Consider the following 10,597-nt stretch of genomic DNA (forward strand, 5'->3'; position numbering starts at 1 on the left):
GAATGCTCAGTTTAGAACAACAGTTATCCAAAAGGCAAGGAAACGATGGATACCAGATTATCTCACTGCCGGTAGGGATGAGTGAACTGGTTCAGATAAAGCAAGAACTGACTCCAAATCAGATCTTTGAGATTTGACTTTTCAGTAAACTGTCTACTACTTAGTCCTATATCTGAACTTCTTGGTTTGGGCTGGGACCAAAAGCAGAGCACTGAAATATGAAAATATAATACAGTACATGGACCAAATTCTGTTCTCATAACTAGATGCAAGTGAAGCTACTGAGTGGAATTTCTACATATTATAATTATTTATATTGTGCTATAAGTGTACCAGGTGCCTCACGGAAAAATTAAAGATGGGGTCTCCCACCAGAAAAGGCCACAGGCATGCAACCAATAAACACGTGAGTAACTTTACACTCATGAATTGTCTCATTGATGACAACAGGACTACAAGTATTTAAAGTTATTCATGTGTTTAATGGTTGCAGGATCAGGGCTTATCTTTCAGATACTATGGCCTACACTCTTATAAAGTGACTAGTGATTTTGGGTGCCCAACTTGAGACACCTTAAAAAAGGCCTGATTTTCAGAAATGAGTACCTGTCTCCTGAAAATCAGGCCCCTTAAATGTCTCACACTGGGTACCCTAACATTCAGGCACCTAATACACTAGCCACTTCTGAAAACAAAAGCCAACAAAACAAATGAGAGCAAGTAACAATGTGAATTAAGGGAAAGGAAGGATGAGGGTTAAAACATGAAGATCGTGAGGTTGTTTAGATTACGTTACCCTCACAGTGGTTTTCTTGGTCAGGGTTGAGATGTTCCATCTAAAGAGAAGAATTTGTGGAAGCATATTTGTATATACACACACACACACACACACACACAATATCAAACTGACTTCAAAACACTCAGTTCAGCTGGATTCTGCAGGTTTCACAGAAAAATAACCACTAACTTCAGTAGGAGTTTTGCCTGCACAGACAGTGCAAGATCAAACACTACATTTGCAGCCAGCATTTCAATGGTAAAACACAAAAGTATGTTCTAATTCATTTTCCATATATTCTATCCTATAAAACACTAACTGTAAATTCAACTTAGTATTTTTTAATATGACTTCACATTATAGTGTGTTGGCTTGGAAAAGACTGTGACATCATATCTAAACTATTCATTCTATATCTGCTAATTGAAAGAAGTTGCCAAAATCTTTCAGAACCATATTATAGCAATAGGAATATTTCTCTAACCAATTAAGAATAAAGATGAAAAGAAGTTGCCATTTTCAACAGGACTGAACTATACATCCGAACATTAATATAAAAAAAAGCCTCCCTGAGACAGTAATGAAATTGTAGAAGAAAGAAAAGCTGGCTGATAACGTATGCAGAATTATTGTAGCCACATTGGTCCCAGCATGAGACACAAAAGGTAGGTGAGGTAATATCTTTTATTGATCCAACTTCTGTTGGTGAGAGAGACAAACTTTCAAGCTTACACAGACAGGGCCGGCTCTGGCTTAAAAAAGCCACCCGCCGCCGCCCCCCTCTTCCCCCCCCCCAGCGCGGCAGGGGAGGGCGCCGAGCAAATCCCCACCGGCCAGAGCGCCGGGGGGAGGGCGGCGAGCCCGCCGCGGCTCTGCTCTCCCCAGCGGCCAGAGTGCCGGGAGGAGGGCAGGGAGCCCGGCCGGGGCTCTCCGCTCTCCCCGGCGGCCAGAGCGCCGGGAGCAGGGCGGAGAGCCCAGCCAGGGCTCTCCACAATGCACGGCGGCCAGAGTGCCGAGGGGAGGGCGGAGAGCCCCCGGTGGCAGGAGCGCCGTGGGGAGGGCGGCGAGCCCAGTCGCAGCCCCGCTCTCGGGCCAGAGCGCCCTGCCGCGCCGCCCCCCTCCAGGCGCCGCCCCAAGCACATACTTGGTGGGCTGGTGCCTGGAGCCAGCCCTGTACACAGAGGCCAGAAGAAGAGCTCTGGAAGCATGAGAGCTTGTTTCTCTTACCAACAAAAGTTAGTCCAATAAAAGATGTTATCTGATAACGTGGCAACTTAGCTGTGAGATCAAATGAAGTAAGTGATACCACAGAAGTCTTTGCTGCATCCAAAATTTGGGTTTAGATGGAAAAAAGGCACACCAGGGCAGGCTTTGCCATACTGTCACTGCATGAAATCTAGGCTACCGTCCTGCACTGTGATCTACACATACCGATTACTGCACATGGATCCCCATTGACTTCAGTGGGGTTCTGCACAGGCACATCAGTCAGTCCATATGGAGCACTCATTTCCAAATTCATCCAAGAAGCATGGTTATGGTACACAATGCAAACCCTGAAGAGCCTGATGCTGATAAAAATGGATTTCTAAACCACAGTTCATGCAACAACTAAAAACTCAGAAGAAGGGAGAAGGCACAACAAAGTTACAACTTGAAAGTGTGTTTTTCCAGCAAATGAAATAGTTTAATGCAGCATGGCTCTAATGTCTGTAACAGAAAGTCTATAGCAATTAATCTGTTCTGCTTTTAATACTCTGGCCCTCTCTTCTCTGGTGGTGGTCACAGCCATACATTTCAGCAGAGCATCACTTCTGCTAGAGATTGCCTCCAATTTTCAGTTTTGCTTTCACAGGATTAAGTCAGGAGCTTTTCATTCTCACAAACCAAAGTTTTGTGTGTGTGTGTTTGAATAAAAAGTAAAAAAAAGTCAATTATTGCCTAGCTACTGCTGAAGCCCCAGTGAGCAAATGGAAATGAATGCCAAAGTGGATGCTATTTCTAAACATGAATGGAGTTTGCTTTACCAGGAGACACCCAGATGTTTGTAGATGTGCCAGCATTTCAACTTTTTTCCTAATTAAAAAGTTAAATTGGGAATACTTAAAGTATGTTACAATCTTCTTGCAGCTCTTTTCAGTGGAACCTTAGGGTATGTCTACACTACGAAATTAGGTCGATTTTATAGAAGTTGATTTTTTTAGAAATTGATTTGATACAGTCGATTTTGTGTGTCCCCACTAAGCACATTAATTCGGCGGTGTGCGTCCACAGTACCGAGACTAGCGTCGACTTTCAGAGCGTTGCACTGTGGGTAGCTATCCCACAGTTTCCACTGCCCATTGGAATTGTGAGTTAAGCTCCCGATGCCTGATGGGGCAAAAACATTGTCGCAGGTGGTTCTGGGTACATGTCGTCAGGCCCCCCTTCCTCCCTCCGTGAAAGCAACAGCAAAAAATCATTTCTAGCTTTTTTCCTAGGTTACCCGTGCAGACAACATACCACGGCAAGCATGGAGCCCGCTCAACTCACCCGTACATCTCCTGGGTGTTGCTGACAGACGCGGTACTGCATTGCTACACAGCAGCAGCTCCTTGCTGTTGCAAGTTAGCAAAGACGGTTAGCAGTCGTACTGCACCGTCTGCCGCCATCTCCTGGGTGTTCCTGGCCGACCCTGGTGAAAATGGGAATATCTCCACCTGGCTTTGAAAACCAGTTTCATGACTGGCCAGGCTTCGGTGTGACAGTTGTGTGTGTTTCTCCTTGATGCAAATCCACCCCCTTTGTTGATTTTAATTCCTTGTAAGCCAACCCTGTAAGCCATGTCGTGAGTTGCCCCTCCTTCCGTGAGAGCAATGGCAGACAATCGTTTCGCACCTTTTTTCTGCAGACGACATACCACGGCAAGCATGGAGCCTGCTCAGATCACCACAGCAGTTATGAGCACTGTAAACACCATGCGCATTATCCTGAAGTATATGCAGCACCAGAAACTTCAAAAGCAGGCGAGGAGATAACGGCAGCACGGTGACGACAGTGATGAGGACATGGACACAGCGTTCTCTCAAAGCACAGGCCCTGGCAATTTGGACATCATGGTCCTAATGGTGCAGGTTCATGCCATGGAACGCTGATAGCCCTCTGGAAGCTTGCAATGCCAGACAGCTACCGGTCAGTCGGGAATCAATGCGGAGTGGGCAAATCTACTGTGGGGGCTGTGGTGATCCAAGTAGCCAAAGCAATCACTGAGCTGCTGCTATTAAGGGTAGTGACTCTGGGAAATGTGCAGGTCATAGTGGATGGCTTTGCTGCAATGGGATTCCCTAACTGTGGTGGGGTGATAGATGGAACGCATATCCCTATCTTGTGACCAGACGACCAAGGCAACCAGTACATAAACTGAAAGGGGTACTTTTCAATGGTGCTGCAAGCACTGGTGGATCACAAGGGACGTTTCACCAACATCAACGTGGGATGGCAGGGAAAGGTACATGACACTCACATCTTTAGGAACTCCAGTCTGTGTGAATGGCTGCAGCAAGGGACTTACTTTCCAGACCAGAAAATAACCGTTGGGGATGTTGAAATGCCAAGAGTTATCCTTGGGGACCCAGCCTACCCCTTAATGCCATGGCTCATGAAGCCGTACAGAGGCAGCCTGGACAGTAGTCAGGAGCTGTTCAACTATAGGCTGAGCAAGTGCAGAATGGTGGTAGAATGTGCATTTGGACGTTTAAAAGCGTGCTGGCGCAGTTTACTGACTCAGACCTCAGCGAAACCAATATTCCCATTGTTATTACTGCTTGCTGTGTGCTCCACAATATCTGTGAGAGTAAGGGGGAAAATGTTTATGGCAGGGTGGGAGGTTGAGGCAAATCGCCTGGCTGCTGATTACATGCAGCCAGACACCAGGGTGGTTAGAAGAGCACAGCAGGGCACGCTGTGCATCAGAGAAGCTTTGAAAACCAGTTTCATGACTGGCCAGGCTACGGTGTGAAAGTTCTGTTTGTTTCTCCTTGATGAAAACCTAACCCCTTGGTTCACTCTACTTCCCTGTAAGCCAACCGCCCTTCCCTCCCCCCTTTGATCTCCGCTTGCAGAGGCAATAAAGTCATTGTTGTTTCAAATTCATGCTTTCTTTATTAATTTGTCATGCAAATGGGGGGATAACTCCCAAGGTAGCCTGGGAGGGGTGGTGGAGGAGGGAAGGATAAGGCCACACTGCACTTCAAAACTTATTGAATGCCAATTTTCTGTTGCTTGGGCAGTCCTCTGGGGTGGAGTGGTTGGGAGCCCGGAGGGGGACTCCCCCCCCCCGCGTTCTTGGGCGTCTGGGTGAGGAAGCTATGGAACTTGGGGAGGAGGGCAGTTGGTTACACAGGGGCTGCAGCGGTGGTCTGTGCTCCTGCTGCCTTTCCTGCACCTCAACAATACGCCGGAGAATACCAGTTTGATCCTCCAGTAGCCTAAGCATTGCTTCCTGCCTCCTCTCATCACACTGATGCCACTGATCATCTTGATCCCGCCATTTCTCTTCTTGCTCCCACCACCTGTCCTCACATTCATTTTGTGCTTTCCTGCACTCTGAAAGTACCTGCCTCCAGGCATTCTTCTGGGCTCTTTCAGTGTGGGAGGACTGCATGAGCTCAGAGAACATTTCATCGCAAGTGCGTTTTTTTTTCCTTCTAATCTTTGCTAGCCTCTGGGACGGAGATGATACGGGGAGCACTGAAACATTTGCAGCTGCGGGAGGAAAAAAAGGGAGAGTAATATTTAAAGACATTTTAGAGAACAATGGGTCGACTCTTTCACAGTGAACCAAGCTGTTAACACTACATAGCATGTGTGCTTTCTTTACAAGGTCGCATTTTGCCTCTTATATTGAGGTCCTGCCGGTTTGGTGAGAGAGATCATACACACAGGGCTAGCAGGCAACAGAATTTGGCTTGCAGGCAGACATGGTAAGCCACAGTCTTTTGGCTTCTTTAACCTTCATAACACGTGTGAATGGTTTCAAACTGCAGCACCCTCATTTCCCATACCAAGCACCCGTTGGGTTGGCCATTTAAAAGGAGGGGCTGCAGTTTTCGGGTTAACGTGCAGCACAAACCCAACTAACCCCCCCCCCACACACACACACACACACACAAAACAAAAACACCGAATTCTCTGGGATGATTGCTTCACCCCTCCCCCACACCCTGTGGCTAACAGCAGGGATGATTTCTGTTCAGCCACAAACAGCCCAGCAGGAACAGCCATCTCTGAATGTCCCCTTAATAAAATTCCCCTATTTCAACCAGGTGACCATGAATGATATCACTCTCCTGAGGATAATACAGAGAGATCAAGCAACATCCATTCTCTAATGCTAGCAAACACCAGGCCCATACGCTGCCATGCTTTGTTATGCAATTATTCCAAACTACGTGCTACTGGCCTGGTGTGGTAATGGAGGACGGAATAAGGCTGCCCTCCCCAGAAATCTTTTGCAAAGGCTTTGGGAGTACATCCAGGAGAGCTTCACTGAGATGTCCCTGGAGGATTTCTGCTCCATCCCCATATAGGTTAACACACTTTCCCAGTAGCTGTATTGGCCGCCAATGCATCCCAAGTCTTCAGGGCAAATTAATCATTAAACATGCTTGCTTTTAAACCATGTATTATATTTACAAAGGTACACTCGCCAGAGGTCCCTTCTCCGTCTTCAAGGTCTGGGAGCCCGCCTTGGGTGGGTTGGGAGAGTACTGGCTCCAGGGTAATAAACAGTTCCTGGCTGTCAGGGAAAACTGTTTCTCTGCTTCCTTGCTGTGTGCTATCTTCCTCCTCCCCTAAATCTGCATTCCTGTGGAGTGAGAATCCATTGACGGAGTCCACGCACAGGGGTGGGATAGTTGTAGGGGCACCCCCTAGAATGGCATACAGTTCATCATAGAAGCATCATGTCTGGGGCTCTGACCCGGAGCAGCCGTTTGCCTCTCTGGTTCTTTGGTAGGCTTGCCTGAGCTCCTTAAGTTTCATGCGGCACTGCTGCGGGTCCCTGTTATAGCCTCTGTCCTTCATGCCCTTGGAGATTTTTTTCAAATATTCCAGCATTTCATCTTTTGGAACGGAGTTCTGTTAGCACGGATTTGTCTCCCCATACAGCGATCAGATCCAGTACCTCCTGTTTGGTCTATGCTGGAGCTTTTTTGCGATTCTGGGACTCCATGGTCACCTGTGCTGATGAGCTTGCCATGCTGGCCAAACAGGAAATGAAATTCAAAAGTTCACAGGGCTTTTCCTGTCTACCTGGCCAGTGCATCTGAGTTGAGAGTGCTGTCCAGAGCGGTCACAATGGAGCACTCTGGGATAGCTCCCAGAGGCCAATACCATCGAATTGTGTCCACTCTACCCCAAATTCGACGCAGCAAGGTCTATTTCAGCGCTAATCCCGTCGGAAAGGAGTACAGAAATCGATTTTAAGAGCCCTTTAAGTTGACAAAAATGGCTTTGTCATGTGGAAGGGTGCAGGGTTAAATCGATCTAATGCTGCTAAATTCAACCTAAACTTGTAGTGTAGACCAGGGCTTAGTGGTTTTTATTTTAAAAGTTAGAAAGCTGATGAATGTTGCTATATAGGGAGATCCAGAGCTGTTCAAATGCTAAAGGAATGATCTGAGGGGAGATATTAGGTAAGGAAAAAACCAAGCACCTGATGCCATAGGGTGAAATTCACCCTGAACAGAGGACAGTATTAAGGCCTGGGCATCTCTTAAGCCCCACTTATGACCTATTTTGAGGTCTTCAGTGCTGGTCTTCTGCACAGAGTTAAGTTTTCCCCAGAACCTTTAAGCTCTTTCAGACTCCAAATCAGAGCAGGTTAGGTTCTTGGTGTTTTTTTAAGTGAAAAATATTTACTGTTCGTTATTTTGTCTGCTTTCACTCATGGGGCAGTGAGGCCTATTGTAAAAATGACATAATGAGGATTGTAAGCTGATGCAGAGAAAATACCATTGATGCATGTCAGCAAGATCTTTTCCTCAAGAGATGTTTATACAGCAAAATAAGTCAACATACGCAGAAAAGGTAACAGAAACCTCCCCAACTTGGTGTTCAATTCAGTCCTGAATGTGAAGCCCAACGCTCATGCACTCAGACTCAAAAGCAGTCAATTAATAGCTGTTCCCCAGTCCCTTCCTCACTGGAGACCAGAAAGCACTCCCTGACCCAACAACACAGGCCTGTGCCAAGCCCATACAATTGCTTGACCATAATCAAATCGTGTCATTTGTACATTGACTTTTATAGTTTACATTGACTTTATGCTGTTTTAAGTAGTGACTGTGTTTCTTCCTGACATGCCTTATAAAACATGAAAAAATTCAACCATCTCTACCCAGCCAGCCAAAGAGGTCTACAGAAATAGTAAATGAAAACAGATATCCCAGCAGGAATAAGAAAAAGGTAAATCTAATGACTTTTTCAGTCCTGGGATTGCAGGGCCAGAATATTTTATGGTTTCCTGGGGAGTGTCATGTCACATTCCATAATCCCATAATTCTCTCAGTTCATACTGGAAGAAAATTTTGTCTGGTCCAGCCAGAAATGAATATTTTACTTAGCACTTATACTAGTTTCTGGTAAGTTTTTATGAAAACATGAGCAAGTGTTCAAGACTATTCCAAGCTCAAGTTTATTTATTTTGCTGGTTAGAATTAAATGTGCAGAGAATGGATCTTGCATGATTTGGGTGAGGGGCTAGCCTTTATAAAAACAGAACAGCTTTTTAAGAGTTTCCAGATCAAATAAGGGCTGAATCCATAACAAGCCACTCTAGATTCCAAAGAATGGAATTTGTTGGATCTCTATACTTCAAATCGTCATCTCACTCTCTCATCTTAAACCAAGTAATTGATTAACAACCTATGAAATTTTGGATTATAAAAATAGACTTCATTCTTGACAAAGTGCAATAGATTATTCAAGGATTATAGGCTTTTCCTACTATAAAAAAGTATAGTAAATTGCTGAGATTTCAGGGCTTAGTCCCATAACTATATATCAGAGGCAAACCAGATTTTGAGGCTGTGGTCAGGAGAAACCTATGTAGTCAGTTATACCTGTTCCGGGTGCTCGGTCTTATAGGCATCTGAATACCTAGCATATTTGGTGGGACTGTATAAATAATTACTGGTAATATATAGAGGAGAGATGGAGCTAAGAAATGACTAGTAGATAAGAGAAACTCTTTGCTCAGGAAGACCTTGTGTGACTTAATATGGAGTTTAAAAATACAGAAGCTGATGAAACCTCAAAGGACTTGAAAACAGCCCTTTAACCATTAGACTGAAAGCAAGAAGCATGGTCTAAAAGTTTGAACACAGAGTTAAGATTCAGAGTTTTAACCCCCATTTGCGGCCTTGGGAAAACTACCTACCTTCCTTGGTTTCCCTCATGTTCAGAATAGCAACAACAACATTCCCCCCCAACTATCTTTCACGAGAATTAATGAGGTTGTAACATACTTTAATACCAATAATATGGAATTGCTTATAGTGCTATTCATATTTAGAGTGCTAATCATAGGTTGTAAATGTACATAGCAGACACTTATGAAATGTACATATGTATCACTTGAGCTATTTCTACTGCAGTTCATTAAAACTATAAGTGCTGCTAATGAACAGCTGAAAGCTCAGAGTAAAGGAACCTGATTGGTTCAAATACAGTGATTTAAATCTACTAGGTGAGTTGGTTATGTGGTGTTTACCTCTGGGGAAAAAAAAGGAGACAATTTTGTTGCAGGAGTCTACTAGAAAAGTTTTATGCCTCACTAAAGAGAAGATCAACATAAAGCCAGAAAATCTGACTGTGTAGAAACTGTGGCACTTTTCAGATCAAGTGGACCTGATGAGCGTCTTCTTTTATGGTAATCCATGCCCAGAACATTAAGAACAGCATAGCATGGTCCATCAATGGCTATTAGCCAGGATGATCAGGGAAGGTGTCCCTAACCCCTGTTTGCCAGAAGCTGGGAAATGGACGCCATGGGACGGATCTCTTGATTACCTGTTCTGTTCATTCCCTCTGGGGCACCTGGGATTGGCCACTGTCAGAAGACAGGATACTGGGCTAGATGGACCTTTGGTCTGACCCAGCATGGCCACTCTTATGTTCAGGGATCATACACTCTTGATTCTGGAATAAGTGTGCTAGAAGACAGAACTGGGAGGAAGGGCATAATATCTGATTAACTTCCAGCATCCCTAAACAAAAGTTGATAGAGTCACAGCTCTGGAAACTGAACTGTTGTATTTATCATTGAGTACAGCAATGACAATGGAAGTTTAGCCATGCTGCTCTCTGCTCTGCCCTCAAGGGATCACTTGTAGGGGTAAGAGAGTAACAGATGAGAGCCCGATTGTCAGAAGTACTGAGGACATTCAACTCCCATTGGCTTCAATTGGAGTTATGGGTGTACAGCACTTCTGAAAGTCATGCCCTTGGTCTGCATGACCTTTCATATTTGAATTATAGAATTCAAATTGTCTTTATGGATCTGTCCAAAGGACACGGAATAAGGAAAAACAGAACCAAGTAAGTTCTGCTATAGATATCAAATATTTATAACCTAGGAGAAAATATGACATTTTCCTGTAACGGGATGACTTCCTTACAAATTTGGAAAAAATACAAATTTCACACAATGCATCAGTTACTTTAAGAAGGTGCTTTGTGTTTCAGAGGTAGCATGAATAAATTATTACATGCAGTTGCTATGGTAGCTACTAATTTGTTGTTAAATAGAGTTACTAGTGTTTAAATAGCTATAAAACT

The sequence above is a fragment of the Malaclemys terrapin genome, chromosome 10 (assembly GCF_027887155.1).
Source record: "Malaclemys terrapin pileata isolate rMalTer1 chromosome 10, rMalTer1.hap1, whole genome shotgun sequence".
Lineage (NCBI taxonomy): Eukaryota > Metazoa > Chordata > Testudines > Emydidae > Malaclemys > Malaclemys terrapin.